This window comes from Drosophila arizonae, chromosome 2 (assembly GCF_054131065.1).
Source record: "Drosophila arizonae isolate 15081-1271.41 chromosome 2, UAZ_ARI_1.0, whole genome shotgun sequence".
Lineage (NCBI taxonomy): Eukaryota > Metazoa > Arthropoda > Insecta > Diptera > Drosophilidae > Drosophila > Drosophila arizonae.
The window spans coordinates 6,530,090-6,542,881 of record NC_142922.1 but is presented as its reverse complement, the minus strand read 5'-3'; the positions used below and the strand labels follow the sequence as shown (position 1 = coordinate 6,542,881).

The 12,792-nt window shown below is 39.0% G+C and overlaps 1 long non-coding RNA gene across 1 annotated transcript; it reads left to right on the top strand.

Moving 5' to 3' along the window:
- Positions 1 to 3,427: 3,427 nt before the first annotated feature.
- On the top strand, positions 3,428 to 6,331 carry LOC149270246 (uncharacterized). The gene is made up of 3 exons (XR_016268510.1): positions 3,428 to 3,765; positions 5,306 to 5,917; positions 5,977 to 6,331. It is a non-coding gene; the product is annotated as an uncharacterized LOC149270246 (long non-coding RNA).
- The last annotated feature ends 6,461 nt before the right edge of the window (positions 6,332 to 12,792 follow it).

Below are 12,792 nucleotides of genomic sequence, written 5' to 3'. Positions count from 1 at the left end.
GTGTCCAATCAAAGGTAATTGCCGCGTGGATATCGCTGTTTCTTGGGGCCCCGAAACGAACGGAACGCAAATGCCTTGCACCCGCTAAAGGAATTCGCCCACCTCTCCGCCTGGCCCTTTCCTTTCGCTATGTATCGCCTTCTGGCAAGTGGTCCCACGCTGAAATGGGTGCTACACACGCCAAGTGCCAACAGCCAAGAGCCGGCTGCCAATCGCCAGCTTGGCAGCGCAGGCGGGCCACACGGAGCCGGGCCGGGCCGGAAGTTGCCTAGCCTGGAGCCAAAAATATTTTCGTGCAAATAATTTGCCAGCTTAACTACGTTAAGTATTTAGATATGTATTTTTATATCCTACTTTCTCCTCTTTATTTCTTGCATAAAAGATATCGTGGCCACACTCCAGCGAATGGCCCACCAGCTACAGTGCTCGCTGCATAAAAACTATCACGTAGCTTTAAATTCATATCACAATATAATGTACATTCAGGGCAGATCTATCAGAGTGCTTCACTCTGGAGCAGAGAAAACGAAATCCAAATCAGATTAGTCCCATATAGAGCTATTAGAGGGTTGATTGTCCGATTGTAGGACTGCTGGAGAGCGCTGCAATTATGTTGCCATTAAGCGAGGCGCGCTGTGGGAGAAGACTTATAACAGATTTTTACCTCTTCAGCTCTGGCGATAAATTCGCGGAGAGTAATGTGGCACGCCATATACAAATTATAATGCAAATTGTGGCTGTTGTACCAAGCTGCGTATACGCAATGCGGCCGACTCGTGTAATAAAAATCCAACTAAAGTCATGCGAAAATAATAAGCATTAGCATGGCCACCCAAGCTGCAGACGGTGAAGGCCGAGGCGTAGACGGGGCGTGAAAATAGTTTTCAAATTAAAATAAATGCCGCAGCTGAAGGAACTTTTATGTATCCACAGCAGCTACCGGGCAGCTCTAGCTGGCAGCAGGCAGCAGGCAGCAGGCATGGCGCATTGGGGCTGGCTGCCCTTGACTCGGCTGCCTTCGCTGGGCCACACTTAGCTAACCGAAATGTCATGAAAGTAAATTCACTAGAAAATTAATTATGAACGACGACGCCGATGGAACCAATGCAATAGGACGGGTGCGGCGGAAGGGGAAGGCGACTACGACTGGGCCATACCTTTTAATGGCAATGCCATCAATTTCGCTCAATTGCGTACACAATCGCATCTAATCACATTGAAACGACCCCACTAGCGAGCTAGCAAGCAGCGCTTATAACAATATCAACAACAGCAGCAGCAACAGCAACAACAACAACAGCAGCAGCAACGAGAATAAGAAGTCAACTCTCGGCGCTCGCTGCGATGCTCTGGGTAAATGTTTATGGTTATGGTTATATGGTTGCCTTCGCTGGCTCTTTGCCTGTGACTGTGTGCGAAAAAGGGTCACGCGTCAAATGTCATTGACATGGTTTGTCTTTCCTTTAAGTATTTGCAAGCACAAGTACACACACACACACACACACACAGAGAGGGAGAGAGCTACAAAGCTGCTTATGCTGACGTACCAAAGGCGAGCGCCCAAAAGTATGCCACGATTTCGTCTCATTTGCAGCGTGTCTGCACTCTGCACTCGGCGCTTACTGCGTCAGAGCTCTATTGAATTTGAGCTTGCCAATTCCTGGTATTTATGTTGATAGGATGTTGCCAGAGATGGCAAACAAAGATTGATATAAATGTAAATAACTAAATTGCTAGTGTCTGTTATTTATTTACCTGTTCTATTTATCTAATTTTGACTAAGGCAAGACTTGGCCAAAATAATTAATGGCATATATCAAAAAATACTCTCTCTTTAAATTAAGTAAATACAAAATGTTAAGCATAAAATTGAAATGAGAAAATAAATAAATAATTAAATAAAAAATATAAAAAAAAAATAAATATAGATTTTCTGTAGACTTTCATCACTTAAGGCCGCCACAACAAAGACATAGACCACACTTTTTTTCATATTCTTAGATGAAAAATGAATATTTTCTTGAGTTTGCATGCCTTCCAACCGCATTGACCCATTAGATCAGTGACCTGTTAAACATGCCTAGACAATTCAGCTGAATCATTTGCACTCTCGACTATTGCACATAAATAAATGCCATTTCAGCCAGAGTTATTTTTATTAAAATTTTTGCCAAATGGTATTTAAATGCTGACTCAGCTAACTTGCATTAAAAGTATTTAGTAAAGGTATAAAAAGCATTTTCCACTCTGCACACATTGGGCGTATATATCCACACAATAAAATGGATTGGAAATATGAATACGTTCACTTATTAAATATTGATTTTATATGCGTAGAGGCTGGGCTTCATATAAAAATCGAAATGCAAATAGATATTAAGAAAATGGCGAAATATTTGGGCAAATGTCAAACTGTCAATGTGCCTTAATATTTATGTCAGTGCTCGCCCGCCCACTGACCAATCAGCAGAAACTGAGGCAACGGCGACTGTCATCGGGGCAGAGGGAAAGGCGGCCTTGAAGGCGGCCAACAATAGGCTTGTTAATATATGTATGCACAGTGCTCCAATGACTTAACCCTTTTCACTCGAGCCGAAGGCATGGAGACATTTCGAAGATTAGACAATCCATTTTCATATCATATTCCCCAAGTGCCGCAAACGTGCTTAAGTTGTGAATGCCTGAGCCAATCGCCACAATGCGGCGTCCCACTGTGAGCTCACATTTCAATGGGCGACTTTAATCGCAGGTCAACAAATATGTGGGCCTGATACCAACTTGAGGAATGTTTTGGACGCATGTCAGGTGCAGCCACAGCCCAAGGCCTGGCCGAGGCACGTAGCCCATAAAAAGCTAAACAATTCTGACAGGGTATCGACACAGTTGTTGTTCCCCTCAACTAATATGTATAATTAAATTTGAATTACAAATATGCCACACTGCTTAACCAATGCGAAGCAAATTTAAGCACTTACGAGGTGTTCAGTATTCAGTCGGATCATAGCAATTTCTGAAGGTCTGTTTAAGCATTGCTTTGACAAGGGGAAATGGAGACTACAAAACATTTAAGCGCCATCAAGAATACGCAAGCACATATGTAAATGCGCTGGCGTGTCAAACGAAAATAAAGAAATTCCTGTATTAATAACGTTGTCTTAAAATAAACTCTAATTTGAGGCTGACATTTGATACAGTGGGGCATTTACATTTCTTGATTTGGCACGCCCCCACTGGTGTAAAAATATTTGGTACTTCGTATTGATTTTGGAATGTGAACTTTAAATTCAAGTCTTTTAGATTCGATTTGCATTAATTGTGCTTAGTAGATGTATCCGCCATATATTATTGACTTTAGGTCGTCTACCCGACTATTCAATCCAAATTTAACAGATTTCTGATACTCCGTAAAATTCATTTCACGAGATACACAGAAAATTTTTACACTTTGTTATTCGAGTATTTGTTCGAAATTTCAAGTATTTATTGACACTCAATAGCGGCGAAATAGTTTGTAAATATTGTCAAATCATATTCCTAGTAAACTATAGTATTCCTGTAAAAATTGTAGTAAAAATAAATTGAGTGTTAACTGAATTCAAGCAACCGAGCAACTAATTCGAAAATGACCAGAATATTATTTACGTTGTTTACATTTCGGCGCATAGAAGAAATACGTTCAGTTGTTGTTTAAAATATTTGCGAAAATTCATGGCGCATATCCGAGTGAAATGCAATTTCCACAATATAAATGGAAAATCAACAAATGTGAGTTTTGTCTTTCCATTTTGATTTACCCTGTATGGCGTAATTTCGGCAACGAGCTTAATAACTAAGGCAAATATAAGCATAAAATGTTTAGCAGATACTTAAGAGCTGAATTTAAAAGTTTTTTTTTTTTTTTTTTTTTTCTTGTAAGACTTGAAGCAATTGAAGCAGTACTAAACAGTATTCTAGTACAGGGCATCACATAGTTCAATGCTCTTCTTCATACCCATATTTTTGTAGTGGCATATGAAACGTTTACTTTCCAATTGTAGACGAAAGAATGCTTTATAGAGAGTAAAAAAAAAGAGGAGCATTCAATGTTTTGCAGCGAAATTAAACAATGCACTGCATTTTTTCGCAAATACTAGAAACAGTAAAGAACTAATGCCTCGACTAGCGGAAACTGTAATTTAAATGAAGGTGCATAGTTTGAAATGAGTTCGTGATTTGGTTAGCAGGATGATATTATGCAGCAAGGCATCTACAAATATCATCAAGTAGTGAAAGATCTCATCGTGTGACCGCAAGGCAAACACTACAAATCAATCGTTGGCAACACGCCCCCCGGCAAAACTTGAGCCAGACAAGCACTTGGCTCCCCGGCTTTTACATTTGCCTGATGCAGATGTTTTTCCCCATTTGCTGCAATGTATTTTGGTAGCTGCGTGGAAAATACGTTCAACAAGGACGAATCAGCTTTTAGATTCAATTTCCGCGTTTGCAACTCGCTTGTTGCTATTTTGCATGAGTCGACTCCAAGAAGGAGAAGGAGAAGGAGACGGAAACGGAGAAGGAGGTGGAGACTGCGACTGAGGCTGCGACTGCAACTGCAACGGAGGCTTCACAGATTGGGTTCATGTTACTTGGGGTGGCTGAATGCAGTTTACTAAGCTTTTGCTGCTTGTTTTTTGCCACTTTGAGGTCGAGCATATTGGCAACATTGGCAGAATCTGGCATAGGCGTAACTTCTCAACTTGTTCGCCAAAAGTTTCCCTAGCTGTTTTTCGCCTTAAGTAATTCGCGAGCATTCAAAGATTTATGCAGTTGAGAAAAAGTACATTTGCAGTTGCAGTTATTTCAAGTTGATATATGTCAAGGGATTAAGTGGGTTTCACAAAGTTTCTCAAGTCGACCTCATGCCATCAGCTTGTGATGAAATATCTTGGCGATAGTTGTATTCAATTCCAGCTAGCTCAAAATGTATAAAGTGCATTGCAGAAATAAAGTTAATTATGTTGAATATAAGATGACATTGAATGTGTTTAGAATTCTCTTCACAAGATAGTTGTAGGAATTTAAAAGACATTGAAATCCATATTTCCGAGCTGCAAGTCTTCCCGTCTCTCTCTCTCTCTCTCTTTCGTCTTCTCTGGGGATGCACCTTTACGTGGCTTTCTGTTAGTCTAAACTCGAAAGCAATTAGCACTTTATAATCCGCAAACAACCGCAATTTATTCTTGACGTCGGGTGCTATTAGCCGAGCAAGTTTACTAAAACTTCCTGCTGCATATCAATAACTAAGTAAACTCGTTATATTCAGCCCGGCGTAAAGCGAAATTGAATCGACCGAGGGCAGGACGTGGGTCGGGGGTCGTGGGCGTGACTCCCGCCCAGCAGTGTGAGTGTCTGAATGTAATTGAGGCTGAAGGGCAACCCATTCGTTGGCCCGCATCAGTCCAAAAGCAAATTGACTTGCACAATAAGTCAAGTGTTTAGCTGTCTCATTGGTTGTGTCAGGCGACCCAAGGAGCAGCCACAGACGGGAGCAGCACAAGGAGACTGACATCTCAAATCAAATTAAGTGTAAAATTATCAAAGTTCACGATGCGCTACAACTCAGAGATAACTAAAAGAAAAAAAAAAAAAAAAAAAAAAAAAAAAAAAAACGAAATAACAATTTTAATATGAAAGGGCAAGTAAATCTGTGCGATTCTAAATCTATGCAACGTTCATTTTTCTTTTTGTTACCAACGTCGTCTTCCTGCCTGGATTTGATGATGAAAAATTGAAAAAATGAAAGTCAACGTCGGAGAAAAGCTGCAAAAAAAAAAGTGAGAGAGAGAGAGAAAATGAATCTTTGGCTGACATGCTTAACCCTTCTTGGTTCTGGCAGGCGGCAGCCACGTTGGCACCCGCTTTGATGATACCGAAGGCAACTTTCATAATGATAATAATTTTTGTGCATGATTTATGAATGAACAAGTTTTATAGCTCCAAGCCGAGATCCGTGGCCAGCTCCCCACCTCTTATGTTGCCTCGCCCACGCCTTCATCGTTTCTGTTTCTACAAACCTTGTGCAAATGTTAATTTTTGCACAGCAAAGAAAAGCGAATATGAAGTGAAATTGCAAAGACCACGAGCAATGCCCAGTCCGCCACGCCCCACTCCATTAACATTCGCTTGCCTAAGGTCCGCACACACACAGAAAGAAGAGAGAGAGAGAGAGAGAGAGAGAGAGGCACACATTGGCAGCGAGGGATGCTGGAAAGTTTTTCACTTTAATATTTATTTCAACTGTCGGAGCATTTCGGTGTGTAGTAAATTTGCATCTTTCAACGTTCAAATACACAGATGGGCCGCTGCTGGCCGCCTGTTGTTGGCCGTGGGGTTAGTGGGGTCAGTGGGGTCAGTGGGGTCGGGCTGTGCAACCTGAGACCCCTTTTCAAAATCATTTCGCTGTGAAATTGTGTCCGCATAAGGAATTGACTATGGCCTTTGCGTTGGTGTTGCTGCCCAACAACGTAGCACGTGAGCTCATTCTAGCTGTGCGCCAGTAAAACTTTCCCAAAGCTAAGAGCTGGCAAAAGTTTAGCTGGCCCGGCCCGAGCCGAGCCGAGCCAGGCCAGGCCAAGGCAGTCGAGTGGGCATTGCTATTGCCTCGTGTTGCTGCATCTTCGGCATTCGCGCAATGCCATTAAATAGAAACCCCAAAAGTATGCTATGTCGGCACAACAAGTCGTTAGTTGCGGCCAGCTTTGGCTGTTCAGGAGTTGCATTCGCGTTTTATGGCCCCCGGGCAGCCAAGCAGCCAAGCAGCCGGGCAGCCGGGCAGCCGCGTAGCTGATAATATGAAATTAATGCCACGTTAGTTTATGTTACCCGGAGACTTATGAAGATTTACGAGGCATGCAATCGATGCCCAGTTGCATGACTGCAATTAGGCGCACCAAAAACACAAAATTATGCAAAGCCCAAAAATTCTAAAGCTCGTTGCAGTGTCAAATTTCACTCTGGCATTGGAATGCATGTACACATCTGTGAATATGTGTGTGTGTGTAGATGGGTGGGTCGTTGCTTTTGGGCGCTCCGATTTTATATATGCGACTCAACACGATCTGCTGATGGGCACTGGGCGCTTTCATCACAAAATGCGCATGCAAATGCAGAGAAATTTAGGCTGTTTTCAAAATAAATTCCACCTCTAGTCGGATGACCATAAATCTGAATAAAACCTTTTATTTACTTGAAGACTTGAATAAAATAAAAAACATCTTCAAAATTGAGCATATTTATTTATTATTTAAATATAACAAATTATAAATATAAATCTCACTTATCTTGCTAAATTCAAATCTCAACTAAAGTTAATTAATTTGGTTGCATCTGTGGCTCAGCTAAATTAGGCAGAAATACATTTTGGAAGCAACATCAAATATGTTTTTTTACTTTTATTTTCGGCAACTGAGAAGCTGTGGTTGACGCCGGAGTCACATGTCGACTAATACATATATGCACACACACATACACACCCACCCACTCACTCACACACACCGTCGCACTTGAAAAAGTACTCGCTATGGAAGCCATGTGCATAGGCAAATTTACAAATAAATTTCCCAAATGTGACAAGGACATTTGCATTGAAATTCTAATACCGAAACACGCAAGCACAGACCAGCTTTGTGTGTGTGTGTGTGTGTGTGACTGTGTGTGTGTATACGTGCGAAGGAGGCAACAACATTTATACAAAAGCAAAGCCAGCGTTAAGGCCACATGTGGCACGGTCTCTGCTTTTGGGACGAGCGGCAGCGGCGAGTTCTCAGCAAATGTTTGTTTCAGTTTATTTGTGCATGTAATTGAGGTCGTAAGCAACAAGCTAGAGGTACAAACACCCACACATACACCCATTTCGATACTCAGGCCGTGCTTGTATCTTGCACTCTGCGGTAAGTGTAATCAAAGCATTCCATTCGTTTGTAATCCAGAAATATAGTTCAACTGTCGCCGAGCACTTGCCACAATTCGATTCGATGGAGTAGAATGTCAAATATGATTCTCGGAACGGTAACTATAATATTCCATATCGAATTTGATAGTGTGCGGCCCTCATTGCACCTAACCGCATTCCAATCGGCCTGACCAACACAATCAGGCGTAAATTGCATATTGCTGCATATCAAATAGCTTAAGGTGTCAAATTGCATTCAATCAGCCATAAGCAACCACCATGAAAATATTTATAGTTCATTTATACAGAAATCCAATAAAATACCAAGATAATGTACATCAATAAGGTGCAGGCTGCCTTTATGTGATAATTTTATTTATTTTTTGAATATTTTCCTTTGATTTGTATTCGACGGACACATCTGGGAGCCCTATATCTTTTTACAGAGATGAGCACTATTTGTTGTACAGGCTCAAGGTGGTTAATTGAGGGATTCAACAAATCTACTTAATTAAAAGAAAATTCTCATTATTGTCAACCACAAATTAATTAAATTTATCTTATATAAAAAAAAAAAAAAAAAAAAAAAAAAACATTCAAGATTTTTGTCTTAAGTACTAAGTGGTCTATCAGCTGGCATTTACATTTTAAGTCTTGGCTTTATTCCCTTCTATGCCATAATATTTTAAACATATCAGATACCCCTTCGGGCTAGAGCACATTATCTTTTAAGCGCTTCACCTGTTGGTATTGGTAGTCAGATTAGAACTAAGCTGATTTCTATGTATAGGGTGTATTTGCTGTTATTATATAATAGATAACATATTAAACATTGCTGGAATAGTAACACAAATATATGTTTTGCATATGATATAATCAAATCCAATTTGCCCAGCATAGATATATACTAGAGTTAAATTACAAGTTCATAAGGACAGACAGACAGACATCACAAAGACAGATAAAAAGGCAATAATTTAGATATACATATGTATATAAAATATAAACATATATAAAATCAATGCATTTTCCAGTTGAGAGCATTAATATATAGCAATCAATTAAAATAAACTAATTACAAGGTAGAAATAAATTAGTTTTCGCAGCGCCATTTTTTGCCAGGTATTAACCGTGGTTTTTTATTTTTATTTTTTTTTTTATTTATTTTTTTTTATTATTATTATGCAACTCATTTTAATGTCCACAGTGCAGTGGGGGTTCTTTCAAAAAAGACTAGCTGAAAGTTTCCATTTATTTTATTTTTTTAATTTAAAATACTTAAGTACTTAAAGAAACAAAAGAATAACAAGTAAGAAAGCTCTAGTCGAGACTGCTCGACTACGAGATCCCCTGAACCCTTGGAGTGTTAGCTATTTCAATAATTTTTCGCGTCTTTCACACGCACGTACGCACACACAGGCATACATACACACACACGCATACAGACACAAACGCATACACACACTTTCATACACACACACATACACAAACACATACACACATACACAAACACATACACACACAAGCACCCACGCATAAACACGCATTGGCTGCAGTGTGCGCTTACTATGAGAACTTAATTGTTTAATAACTTTTTTTTGTGGACGTACGATCTTCACGAAACTTTCAGATTATGATTATAACATGCATATGCATGTAATTGCCAAAGCACAAGTCTCTAGTATTTGAAATACGCTTTTTACAAAAGTGAGGGTGAGGGGGTGAATTTAAGGGTGGGGGGTAAATTTTAACAAAAACCGAAATTGTATAAATTGCATATAAGCATACATTAAAAATTTGGAGACTCTAGCAATAAAGGTGTAGAAGATATAATTTTATAACTGGTTTTCGATAAGGTTTTTTATCGATAAAAAAAGATTGGGATGAGTTATCGATTTTTAATGATAAACTCGATATCCGCGCTGTAATTACGAACATTTTACAAAAAATTTGAAGTCTCTAGCTCTTATATCTTCGGAAATCGACGCGTTCAAACATACGGACAGACGGACAGACGGACAGACAGACAGACGGACAGGGCCAAATCAACTCAGCTCGTCACCCTGATCAAGAATATATATACTTTGTGGGGTCTGCCACGCCTCCTTCTGCCTGTTACATACATTTCAACAAAACCATTATACCCTGATTTCCCATTTTCAATGGGTTCAGGGTATAAAAAAAATAAATGTGCGCTATTCAAAGAACATGCAAAAGTACATTCACCTGTTGGCTTCACTGTACCATCTACCATACTTATAACATGCTTTTTCTTTTTTTTGAACAACTGAACTTTTGTTAGTATTTAATTTGAATAAAATATTTCAAAGTATTTGGCTCGTCGCAAATTTAATTAGATAACGGAAATGAACAATTTAATTAATTAATGGCATATGACAAACAGACTGTCGCATAATAACCTGTTTTTTTTTTTTTTTTTTTTTTTTTTTTTTTTTTTTTTTTCGCTGACATATGATAGTGCTTTCGTAAATACGAGTCTGTGCACGTTCAATTCACGAATATGCACACCAAAAGGGGAGGGACCCCTTCTGACTTTACTCTGAAGTATTATCCAGCCAACTCTATCCATGCCAAACAAAATAAATAAATATTTGTGTATGTGTGTGGATGTGCTCCGGAACGGAGGCTAATGCTGTCTAGCATTTTATGGCCGTGCAGGGACCGAGCGATGTTCGGATAACTATCACACCTGACAGTTGTTGAGCCGGCGTCTCCTGCTAATCACATGCAGCACGCGAGCGTGCCATAATATAAGCGTAGCCAATCCTCAGGTGCCGCAGCCGCGGCGCCGGACAAGCAAGGCGGATGGCAACGGCCGGCCACATTAAATATGCATGCACAAAAATCAATCGAGGCGCCGAACGATGTAAACAACTAATTTGTTATAATGAAAAGCAAACATGATGCTTGTATGCCCCGCGGGACTAATACAAGCACACAAACACAAATTCTACGTTGCGCAACAGGCAAGAGGCGACATTCCACAGTGAACACCCACAGCATTAGCTGCATTAATGCTCAATATTTTAGCATATTGAGTTTCAGTCAATTTGATTAAAAACCAGTCAAAGCAATCTGTAAATTCTATTTTAGCTTAATTAATTTATGAAACCAACTTTCCTAAAGGAGCATTTGAACACTTACTTTATACAAACTTGAAATCAAGTCTATAATATTTATATATTATATTTAGTTTTTGCCTCAAAGCCTTCGTTGCTTTGGCTTAAAACTTGTTATTTAGAATTAATTCTTTGTAACAATAAATAAATAATTTAGTTTTACATTCATATTTTTTGGCGATTATTAAACTTTAAGTAAAGTATTTAAGTATATATAAAAAATAAAAAAAATATTTAAAAATATGTAAACATTTTCGACGGAATTGTAATTCCAAAAGTTTGGCAAAGCTTTAATTTATATAATTCATAGTTGTATACAATGTATACAAATAAAATACACAAGTATCCTAGACTAGAGTTAATGCATTTATTAGTAAATTATATTAGTTAAAATTATGTTTAGATTAAGTTGTCAAAAAAATGTAGCTATACGCTAATCTATGAATAAATATATTTTATAATATCGCAAAAATAAACAACAAAATAAAAAATAAAAAAAAATAAATAAAAATAAAAAATAAATAAAAAAATTAAAATATAATAGATGGCCTTTTAAATCTTTTTCATATTTCGAGACACGTGCAATGTCAGTTAACTTGCTCAGAGCAGGTTTTCAATATAAATATATTTAAGAATTTTCCATTAAAAAAATTTTTTTTTTCTACAACCAACATCAAACTTTAGTTAAATGTATTTCATGCTATTTAAAATTATGTTTGCTTATATTTATCTATATAAAATTTAACTTTACCAGCTGTAAAGTTAAAGGCTTCTAGGTGTCTTGTAAATACCTTTTCAGCTAGTTGAATGCGGTCTATTTTATCTGCTGAGCCGCAGGAGTTTCATGAGATTTATAGCCAGCTCTTTGAGGCACAGTTTCCATTGTGACCGGAGGAATGCAGACAGTTGCAATAGAGTGCGCTAAGTGTAGTTTAATTAAAGCCAGCTGGCATTGTTATGCCATGCACGACACAAATGTCGACCCTAACATCGATGTCAGCGCTTTCGTTGATTTATGGAATGCGCGCTGGCAAAGACGCGCTGAAGCCGCGTGATAATCAAATGTCATTCCTGGCATGCCAGCCATAGCCATGGCCAGGACAGGAGAGGCCAACCCCAACAGAGCTGAGCTGAGCGAAGACGAGCGCCCATTTGGGGGCACATAATACACACGACAAGTGCTTAATTTATTTTACATTAAAGCCTCATTTATCTTGCCTTATCGCTTGTGCAACAACATTGAAGATTTACTTGGCCCAACACACAAGCAACAGCAACAGCAACAGCAACAAAAATCCAAAACAGAAAAAAAGAAGAAGAAAAGATAGAGAGAATAAAGGAACCCATTCTACAAAATATTCTGTTGAGTTGTTGTACCGTGCTCTGCCATCCGACACGCCCCTAATTTATGTGCCTTCAACTGCACACTGACGATTGTTACGCCCTTTTTTTGTGATTGCTGCTGTTGGCCCTTAAATGGTCTGTATTGTATGTTGCCATTGCTGTTGCTGCTGTTGTTGCTGTTGCAGCAATTGTTGTTGTTGTCGTGTCAATGTCCTGCGCCTGCATCGTCGTCGTGTGTGTGTGTGTGTTTGTGTGTGTGTGGCCTTTATTAATTGCAACGCCTCAACCAAAATTGCTTGCCATTTTGTTTTGTGTTTTGTTACTCGTTTTTTGCACGTTTCATTTACTTGTTTTGCCCATCCTGCTGACCGCTGA